General features: G+C 33.5%; 1 pseudogene; it reads left to right on the top strand.

Moving 5' to 3' along the window:
- LOC150094063 (histone H2A.V pseudogene) overlaps positions 1–9,428 on the top strand; it is a 28,014-nt pseudogene extending 18,586 nt beyond the window's left edge.
- Positions 9,429–12,301: the final 2,873 nt, after the last annotated feature.

Raw genomic sequence — 12,301 nt, forward strand, 5'->3', positions numbered from 1 at the left:
CAGTAGTAGTATTTATCTAACATTACTCACTCAACATTCTGTAATGAATTCTAGTAGTAAACAGAAAATGTGATAGTAATACTTCAGTTATATATTTAAGTTTAAAATTATGTATTTAACTTACAATTTAAATTTAAAAAAATTATTATTATGTAAACTGCAACATAAGTAATATTGTTTAACTTGTGAGTCATTAATAATAAACACGATTACTATGATTATTATTGATGGTAATAATACACACTTTTTACTCTTGTGTCAATGAAAAATTCTGCAAATGATAATGATATTAAGAGTAATTATAATTCTTACTGAACCATTTTGCAAGAAAAAGATGCATTGTTGCCTAAATATTAGTATATTCATGTAATTATTTGAGAGATAATAAACTATAAATAAATAAAAAAAAAAAAAAAATAAACCTTATAAGCAAATGCAGAAATTTGTATGAATAATCACTCTTTCTCAAAATCCATTACTCAAAAATTCCATGTAATCTACATTGTTAATATTAGAAGAACGTGTTGTAAATATAGATGCAAGAAATTATTATTATGAAAATTTTAATTGAAATGCAATGTAGAAATTGTATCACATATGTAGCACTTAGTGCTCAATTTTGTAAAAATTACAAGTTGGAATGTCACTAATGATGATTATTGTAATTGTGTAAATATTTTAGAAATCAATAAAAAAAAAAATTATAAAAAAAAAATTATTATTATTATTATTATTATTAATTAACATAATATAAACAATAATAAATATAATACAATAATATAATAAACACAATATACAGACCCCCAGATAATAATCCACTCAGTTTTCTTCACGAGTTAGAAACATGGCTAAGCGGCATCGAACCGCGTACAACACATAGGCTCATCCTAATAGGATACATTAACATAAATACTCTTGACCACGCTTATTCAACCACTAACACATATCTTGATATACTAAGTCAGTACAACATAAACCCTACCATTAACTCCCCAACAAGAGAAGAAATACTCAATAACTCACTAACACAATCATGCATTGAGCATATGGACATACGGGCTCCCATTCATACATATATATCATCAGTAATTAACGTAAAAATTGCCGATCACTACATTATCTCAACTTCATTTTATTACGTTTCCTATCCCCCTCCCACCACCACAAAAGTCGACAAAACTCGATCATACTAAAGAGCATTGTCGATAACCAAGTAAAAAATATAGACTGGAATTCCCTACTTAAAATAAACGATCCTGTAACATTGTACGAGAATTTTCAACTAAAGTTCACAGAAATATACATAAAAGCAACAAAACCTACACAAACGAGGCGACAAACAGACAACAATCCATGGATAAATGACGACATACTAAATACTATTACTGAAAAAGAAAATTTATGGAAAAAACTTGAAAATGTCACCCAGTAACACACATTTACAAACCTTATACAAAAACACAAGAAATAAACTAACACAAACATTCGTAGGGTAAAAAGACGCTACTACTTCCAAAAATTCATGGAATATAACGACAACATTAAGCAAACATTGGCTACACTCGACGAATTAGTAATCCTAAAAAAGAAAACTTCAGCACAAGATTTTATTGCAATAAGCTTCGGTCAGGAAACAAACCAAGAGGAACTAGCAGACTCATTCAACCATGCTTTCACAAACAACATCGCACAACTTAAAAAAGACAAACTACCAACGATCAACAAACAACTACCAACACAAAGTCAACAACAAACGATGTATTTTCTACCCATAACAAAACAGGAACTGAAAGAAGCACTCCTAAAACTAAAACCAAAGACAACTCTAGGAATAGACAAAATAAGACTCACAGACCTTATAACACACTTTGAACAAATAAATCCAATAGTTTTGGAACTCGTGAACATAATATTCGACACAGGCATTATTCCACAACAACTAAAAACTGCAGTAATTAGGCCAATATACAAACACGGCAAAAGAAACGATACTCAGAACTACAGACCAATAGCTATACTACCAGTCATCTCAAAAATCCTAGAAAAAATAACACATACCAGACTGCAGAATTATTTACAGAAGTACAACATCATCTCACAAAACCAATACGGCTTTCAGAAAACAAAAAGCACCATTACTTTATTAGAATACATCGTTGACATAATAAACAAAGCTCTCGACAAAAACAGTATGCCGTCCTTATACTGCTGGACCTAACCAAAGCATTTGACACACTTGAACATGACACACTACTCACCAAACTATACTCAATAGGTATAAGAAGAACACTGCATACATGGTTCAAGAACTACCTCTCAAACAGAACACAAGTAACAAAAATAGATACATGTCACAGTCGGAGTATACAAGAAAAACACGGTGTACCTCAAGGTGGCATATTATCACCCGCTCTATTCAACATATACATTAAAGATGTTCATAACATATCCATAAGCAGTCAAATATTTCAATGCGCAGATGACACAGCACTACTAGCAATCCACACAGACGTTAACACAGCTCTCTGCAAAGCACAACCAGACCTAAACGAAATCACAACATACTTCCATCAAAACGCAATCCTAACCAATGGCACCAAAACACAGATGTTGATAATACGCAACCCAAGAATCATTCGCCCCGCATCACTATCGATACATTGTCACACATACCCGCTGCATTAACAACAAAAATACCAGTCAATGTTCCGAAATCAAACCTGTAACACACGCAAAATACCTCTGTATATAGATTCCCACCTTAAATGGACAAAACATATAGAATACCTACACACCAAACTCCGGATCATCGCAGCAAAACTCTTCCAAGTTAAAGACATTATTCCACCCAACATAAAAAAACTTCTATATCACGGTATCTGCGAATCCTTACTCAGATACGGAATAACAGTCTATACAAATACATCAAACAGTCACCTAACAAAATTAGAAACACTACACAGGAAAATCGTGTCAACAGTGATCTGGACACCTTACACGCAACAATCAATATCCGACAAGCACATGGCGATACACAGAATTCTGAGCATTAAAAACCTGAAACACTACATGACATTAACAAGGAATTACCTCAACATCACCTATCGAAACAACAGAGACACATAGCGTATAACACGACCTACAACAACTCTCTACATCCCCACACCCTTCAACAACTCATACGGTTCTTTTGTGAGATCACATCAAATACCCAACGCAACTCAACAACCTACCAAGAAAGTTAAAACACGTAGATAACTACAGAACATTTAAAAACGAACACTGGAAAATATACCAACAAAGTTAAGAAACCATAAACACTAACATACACATCACAAATCACTAGCAGCATCCAATCCCTACATCCCATACGTAAACAGTAGCAACAACATAAATAGTGAAGGCTAAATCCCACTCTATTCATAAAAGCTAACCCAAGCTTCGAAGTAGGTGGGATTAACTTGCCTCACTCATCTACAAGTAATCCTTATAAGCAAATGCAGAAATTTGTATGTATAATCATTCTTTTTCAAACTTAAAAAAAAAATAAATAAATAAATAAAAATAAAATAAAAAAAATAAAAAATTATACAAAAAATTCTGTATAATCTTCATTGTTAATATTAGAAGAACATGTGTTGTAAATACATAATATAAAGGCAAAAAAGTATTATTAAAAATTTACTTGAAATCCAATCTAGGAATTGCAGCACTTAGTGCTGAACTCTGTAAAATTATAAGATGCAATGTTACACAAGATGTTTATTGTATGTATAAATATTTTAGCAATCAATAAAAAAATATATTTAAATATAAAAAATTTAATTATAATAATAATAATAATAGAGAGCGCTGTGTAGGCATACGATGGGTTGCATGGTTCTATCGCTGGTCCTGTTTTTTATAGTTTTAATGTAGTTATAACTCCTGTTTTAATTTAAAAGTAACATAAAATAACTCTACTTGTCACGCTGAAGACAGTGACATATAATTCATCGAAATCGGCCAAGTGGAATCCAAAATCTGAGTGTGCTAAAAATTGAAGCGTACACCGCGGTTGCTAACGAGTATAGAACAAAGGGCGTCGCAATCTTTACAGCTGTCTAAAGGAAGAAAGATGAGCCACGAAGCGCAACAAGTGACTGAAGGAATTACCGTCCGACGGATGTCATATAACCTGCAGGAAATGCCATAGGAATCTTCACTTTACATATTCCGGAAAGTTTCAGAAACAACATGGCAATGCAAATCCAATGCTAAACGAGAAGAATGAAAGTGCCTAAACTGTAGAGAGAACAAAGAAACCGCCACCTACGGCGCAACTGATTGCGCCGGAGGCAGAATCGAATGATGAACTGAACAGACAAAAAAATACCGGTGAGTCTTATAATTTGAGTTTGATAAATTTATTACTAGAAAAAGGTTTAGAAAATATAAAATCCAGCTTCGTAGATCTTGTCCAAGAACTATTTGATAAACAGAATAAAGAAATAACCAAAAAAATTAGCGAATATGAAGAGTTTGTTAAATTTAATAATTTAAAAGTCTTATAAAGAGTAAAAGACATTAAAACCAGCATTAACGCATTAACTGAGAGACTGCACAAATTGATAAAAGACACATCAAAACTCTGTCAAGAATTTAATTCCCTGAAACTACAATACGAAGTATTAAACCAACAACAACAACAACATAAAGAAGACCTTGTCATAAACGGTCTTCCAGAAGCTGAATCCACAGAAAATTTCAGAGACGTAGTTTTAAAGTTAGGCCATGTAATTGACATCCCCCCTACAGCATAATGATATTCAGATCATAAATCGGATTCCCAGGAATATCAAAAAAGAAGGCTTGCCACGACCCGCACCAGTAATAATCCATCTAACAAGCAAGGCTACAAAAGACAATCTCATAAAATCCAGCAGACTGAAAAAACCAGTTGTCAAGGATTTAAATGCATCGCAAGACAATACGCCAATCTATCTCTCTAAGTATTTAACACCTTTCAATCAGAATCTTTTGAACCAAGCAAGAAGAGAAAAAAACAGAAAAAAAAGTACCAACTTTTATGGATCAAAGATGGCAAAATATTCTTGAGAAAGTCACAGACTTCAAAGCCTATAAAAATAAAAAGCTCGGAAGATATAGATAGGTTGCCAGAGTGAAACAAAAGACTCCAACTTGGTTCAATAAGAAGATCTCAACACAACAAAAATGAATGTGAACCATCAGATTGATGTAATTACACCAGAATGCATCAGTAATTGTACTTTCGAATCGCTTGATGCATGGAAACAACACTCAGTACAAGCGAGAGGTCTCTCAATCTTGCATATTAACATCAGACGCATCCGAAAACATTGGTTATTGTAACAGGCTTATCTGAGGAATTACACTGATATTATTGATATATTTATCTAACAAAAGTATCAATAACTAATGACGAAGCGACTGAGTTCCAAATTTCAGGCTTCCAACAATATAGATCATGCCGCCAAACCAAAAGAGGGGGTGGAATATTAATATTTATCAAACAAAAGTTAATAGCAAAAGAAACAGCCTATCAGTTTCAGCATGCTGAAACCCTTTGCCTCGAAATCACTAATACCACCAATAGACAGCACCCCATAATACTAAATGCTATTTACATGCCACCAAACCTAAACATGATAAAATTCTTGCACGAACTCAATTGCTGGCTTTCACTCCAAGAAATGTGCTCAACCGATTACCTAATGATAATTGGCGATATAAACATAAATATTGCAAACCAAAACAAGAACAACACGGTACAATACCTAGACACGTTATCCATGTTTATTCTAATACCAACAATAACATCATGTACTAGAAAAGAAATATTCGGAAACACTATCACTGCCTCCTGTCTAGATCATATAAACGTCCGAGCACCACCAAAAAGTTACACTGCATCAATCATAAAGTGCAAAGTAGCAGACCATTACTTCATCGGTCTAAACCTGCACACCAAAACAATATCCATGCAATGTCCCACAGAAGAAAAGCGACAGAAAACAATAATAGACGAAGAAATAGTCAACCACGAAATAAGAAAAACAGATTGGAAACACCTGGCATCAGATTCAGCACATATCTTATACAACAACATTAAACTCACACTGGATGAAATATATAAAAAAGCTACAAAGAAAGTCCGAATTCGTTCAAAAACAACACACAATCCTTGGATAACACAAAACTTAATCCTAGAAATACACAGAAAGTACGCTTTATGGAAAGAATTAAAGCAATATCCAAATAACACAGCTTTAAAAACTGAATATAAGATAACAAGGAATCATCTTACAACACAAATCAGAAATGCAAAAAGAAGCTACTACATAGATAAAATAAGCTCTGCACAAAACAACATGAAACAAACCTGACATCTGATCAATGAGATGCCAGAACCACCCCCAAAACCCAAAACCACCCCCTCCAAAACCATAAAACACAGCTTCATGAAAGACGCAAATCCTCTCCAACAACTAGCAAATGACTTTAACCAATACTTTGCAGACTCCATCCAAGAACTGCACAGAAATATTCCCCAATCACAAAACGTAACCTTCCACTTGGACCACAATCAAAACAGACATTATGGTTCCCAACCATAAAAGAAGCAGAACTTCAGATCATCAAATTAAACCAAACAAAGGCCCAGAAATTGATGGTATAAGACACCTAAAGATATAAAGCAACATGCAACTAGTTCAAGTCCTATCCCTAAAATTAATAAATAAAATATTTAAAACAAGACAGATACCAACTATGCTAAAGACCGCCATAATCACACCCATATACAAACATAGAAAAAGAAATTTAATCAGCAATTACAGACCCATAGCAACATTACCAATTATCAATCAAATTATGGAGCGAATCATACTGAAGAAACTCACAGTATACACAGAGACCTTTCATATTATCCCCAAAACACAATATGGTTTTCAAAAAAATAAGGGAACAACATCTCTCTTGGAAGACTTCCCAGACGTAATTAATACCGCCTTACACAAAAAACAAGATTGCCAAGGTAGTCTTTATTGATCTAACTAAAGCATTCGATACACTCACACATCAAACCTTGTTAGAAAAGCTGAGGCAAGTTGGAATAGACGGGCCTCTTCACAAAAATAGAAAGCATATCACACGTATCGGATCAAACCGAAGCAGAGAGCTACCAGTAACCTGTGGAGTACCGCAGGGAGCTGTACTCTCCCCAGCATTTACACGCATGATATTAATCAGCTACCCCTCAAAGGTAAGATATTCCAATACGCAGACGATACAGCAATAATATACATCCACAATAACGCAAGCATAGCCCAAACAAATATGCAACATGACATCAATCTGATCATAGACTGGCTCACGAAAAACTCCATACACCTAAACTCAGAAAAGACAAAATTGATGATATGGTTTAACAAATATATAACCATCCAACATCCACTTTCCAACGTAAAAACACACAGAATAACGATACCACTACAGTCACTCAGGTTGTAACAATACGATACCTTGGAATTTACTTCGATGCAGATATGAACTGGAATAGCCACATAAACCATCTACACAACAAACTCCGAACAATAAGTGGCAAACTCTACTATTTAAAAGACATGTTCCCATACGCCTAAAAACATTAATATACAAAGCACTATGCCAAAATATACTAAGATACGCTATAACAACGTATGCTTTCTGTGCACCCTACAAATTAAATACATTAATGTCGATACAGTACAAAATGATAAAACTGATCTTTTGGAAACAAAGAGAAAATAACGATCTAAGATCGTTATTTTGCAATGTCAGAACACAAAATACTGACGGCAAAACATTTATGTCACTATGCAGCTTTGCTAAAACATTATTTCGATGCCCACTACAGGACAGTCAGAAATAAATACCGTATAATAAGACCTCAGACAACTAATTATATCACATATAAATACAATAATCACTACGGAAAGGCCACGCGAAATTTCTATATCCCAGATGTGATAAACAAATTACCTTTTAAATACAGGAACCTTACAAACTACAATAGCCTGAAAAGAGCTACATACAATGAACAAGAAACACGCACCCAAAATACCATACAAATTTAATGAAACATAATATATTCGTTCAGGCTTCCAGTTCAGCGATACATCATACATTCCAAGTTATTGTGTGTGTGTGTGTGTGTGTGTGTGTGTGTGTGTGTGTGTGTGTGTGTGTGTGTGTGTGTGTGTGTGTGTGTGTGTGTGTGTGTGTGTGTGTGTGTGTGTGTGTGTGTGTGTGTGTGTGTGTGTGTGTGTGTGTGTGTGTGTGTGTGTGTGTGTGTGTGTGTGCGTGCGTGCGTGTGTGTGTGTGCGTGTGTGTGTGTGCGTGCGTGCGTGCGTGCGTGCGTGCATGCGCGCGCGCGCGCGTGAATGTGTGCGAATTTTTCAATCATAGATTTCGTAGCTTCCCAATACAGCAAAAGAAAAACAATAAATAATAACCAACTTGTGTCATCCTCAGATAAGCTTACATATAAGCTGCCAGGATGAAAGCAGAGAAATTAGTTCTCATCCAAGATGTATTATATGTAATCAAATGTATGTAATAACTGTAACAAAAGAATGCAATATAGAGTGATTGTATCCATTGATATTGTATACATAGAGTGTAAAATTGCAAAGAAACAACTGTAGTAATCATCATTATGAATATTATAATAATATACCTTGTAAACAGTTATTGTTATTATTATTATTTTAAAAAAACTTTATGTACGAGAAAGTATTTATTATGCATAATTGTGTTCCTATAATAATATATGTAATTTATCTGAGAAATAATAAAAATATTAAAAATATTATTATTTTTATTAATAAAAATTTGCGGACAAAGGGTGGCGGGCGGAAAAGCTAGTAAAGATTCAGGAAAAGCAAAGGCAAAAGCCGTTTCGCGCTCAGCTAGAGCTGGACTTCAGTTTCCTGTAGGTCGTATCCATCGGCACTTGAAAAATAGAACAACTAGCCATGGTCGTGTAGGTTCTACAGCTGCTGTTTATAGTGCAGCTATCCTGCAATATTTAACTGCAGAAGTATTGGAGTTGGCAGGCAATGTTAGTAAAGGTGAAAAGAATCTGAAGGTGAAAAGAATCACTCCACGCCATTTACAGTTAGCCATCCGTGGAGATGAAACTTGATTCTTTAATCAAAGCAACCATTGCTGGTGGTGGTGTTATTCCTCATATCCACAAGTCTCTCATCGGCAAGAAGGATCACAAAAGACAACATAAATTCTCGCCATTTTTTTTTAATTTTTCCATTGTCATGTCATTGCATGTGTGTATACAAACTTTTCTAATGTTTCTTAAATTCCATGCCACTGCTTTAAAAATGACTCATCACTATGATAAAACCTAGGAGTATCATCTGTGTATCACTTTCACTGATTTGTCCAGTAAACTTGTAAAATTTGTTTACCAGCTTATTCATCAAGAAAAGTAAACACGTATTAAAGTGATATGTAAGAGGCTTTCCATTTTTTTTAATGACACACTAGAATAGATAATTTAATATTGTACTTCTTATATTTTATTGTATGCAAATAAACTGACTGATTTTTTTTGTAAATTTTGTAATAGAAGGTGTTTAAAATGAAGGTGGTTGCAAATCCTATATGTAAAAACATTTCTGAACTTTCATTTGAGTGCCTGGTGTCTGGACATTCTCAAGGTTTTTACTGGTCGTTGAGTCATTGCAAAGGATTTTTCTGGTTCATAGTTGGTGGTTTGTACATATCACTTAATTTCATACATGTGGCAATAATTAACAACAAGATATTTGGGGTACTAATATTTTTCAGGAATTGCAGTTTGGACATTGAAGAATTTTTTGTGCTTTCTGCGTATAAAACATTCTTGACAGACTAACTTGTTCAACCCTTGGTTTTTGCATATGTTTTAAATTATGTATGCTGTTTTTATAGGCTTTGTGTTGTAGCTTATTGGACAGTCAAGCTATCTTCCATCTCTTGCTATTTGTTACATAGAATTATCCCACCTGTTGTAGATTGGAATGATGGTATATCAAAATTCTTATTGGCCTTATATGTGAACATTTCCATGCATTTAATGTTACATATAATATTCTAACCTGTTTATAATATTATATGTAACATTAAATGCATGGAAATGTTCACATATAAGACCAATAAGAATTTTGATATACCATCATCCCAATCTACAACAGGTGGGATAATTCTATGTAACAAATAGCAAGAGATGGAAGATAGCTTGACTGTCCAATAAGCTACAACACAAAGCCTATTGTATGGTAGGTTTTGGTTATTTCCTCTTTTAGTTCTCTTCTAAGAGCTTCTTGTGGAACAGTTCAGTTATTAATCATAATTAGGGTTGTGTAGTTTTTTTTTTACCTAGTCTCATCAGAAATATCGTTTAGGCACACATGAATTTGGAATAGTAACTGTCTACACTGTTGTAATTAAATAAGGAAAATGCAATGAACTGAAAATTAACCTGTTAATACTACTTTTTGTGATTATCCGGTTGGTTTCACATTAGAGGTTTTTGTTTTTATTGTAAATCTACAGGCTATTTCAGTGATATTGCATGTATAAAGGCTTTGTCAAGATTACACTTGGATTTTTTTTCTTCACCAATGAATATTTTTTAATGGTTTCTTGTGGAGAATACTCAAATGTGTAAACTGGATATTAAAATAATAATAATAATAATAATAATAATAATAATAATAATAATAATAATAATAATAATAATAATATTATTATTATTATTATTATTATTATTATTATTATTATTATTATTATTATTATTATTATTATTATTATTATTAGAGAGACTTCCAGGAAGTCAGAGACTCATCGAGGAAAGCCCCACATCACTCCCACCAGCTGTCTGTCATACCTTTTCTTGACTTCGTTCACACTTCTTCATTCACTACCTCCAAAGGAAATCCATTCAAATCATACACCACTCTATGAGAGAAGAGTTTAACTCTCACAGCTCCCTCACTGCATTCATTCTCAACTTCCACGGATGTCCTTTTTTACCACTCCCTACCTTCAATATAATGAAAAATTCCATCTACTGATATGCTGTATAATCTTTTTAAAAGTTTAAAAAGATTATGCAGCCCCAGATTTCTTAATAATCTACATCGCATAATCCTGATTCATATTTAAAACTCTCCTTTACACCCTCTCCCCACTGTACTAGCATCGATACGGAAACCAGCCATGCGCAAATTTTCCATGTGAGGTCATATCAACTTGCAAAGAGGTAAAATGACTCTTTGTCCTTGCATATTAAAGTTTGTTCGAGATTATCTTCTGAGTTGTATTTACAATCTGCTATATAGACTCCTTGAACTTTGACTACCTATCACTTAAACTTCAAGATCCCTAGCCTGATCACCTTTTCCTAGTATAAACCAATCAATATATTATGATAATCGATATCTAATTGCAGCAAGCTACATGAATTTCATTTCAGTGTAAGTAAATGTAAAGTTTACTTATTTACTAACATTGCAATGATAGCCATTTTCACATGTTCTAATCTATTCAAAGTATTTTACAAGTACTGCATAGAGTGCAAGCACTGAATTTGGGTTTGAGGCTATCTAGAGAAAACACATGCTGTTAGGAAGTTCTTGAAAGATCGGTGATTTTTGTTGATTTATTGAGTGTTTTCACAGATTTATTGGTGTATTTTTAGTATATTATTGTAGTTTTTAATGTATTTATTGTACTACATCATTTAATAATATAACTGTAGAAATATTATCAGTTTTTACTACTCTTAAGAATGGCGCCGAAAAATCGCACAAAAGGGCAGTGTCTAAAGCACAAGTTAAGATTGTTATTTCTAAGGAGAATCTTTCTCCCGATGATCAGAAGCGTTGCTGTAGTCATGATAATACATCGGAGGATAATAGGACATTAGAAATATCTCAATTAAAAGAAATTATTAGAAAATCGACCAGATAATTAGAAAAAGTGGAAAAATGTTTAACTAAACTTAGGATAAGAAAAAGGATAAGAACAACAAGAAGCAGGAATGCACTGAACTTAGTAATCATAAAATAATAATAATAACTAACGCCTTTAATTCCGTTACAGGGAGTAGGCAAGGCCTTTAAGCCGTATATAGCTTTTAGAGACTAAGTGGGAAGTAGTTCAATCTCTACCGGTAGCCAATCAGAGATAGCTGGCTCATGTCTATGAATAATTATAGGTGACCACCGATGAATAG

Source organism: Typopeltis vanoorti, chromosome 23 (assembly GCF_054136105.1).
Source record: "Typopeltis vanoorti isolate ZY-2024b chromosome 23, IOZ_Tvanoo_1.0, whole genome shotgun sequence".
NCBI classification, from domain to species: Eukaryota; Metazoa; Arthropoda; class Arachnida; order Uropygi; family Thelyphonidae; genus Typopeltis; species Typopeltis vanoorti.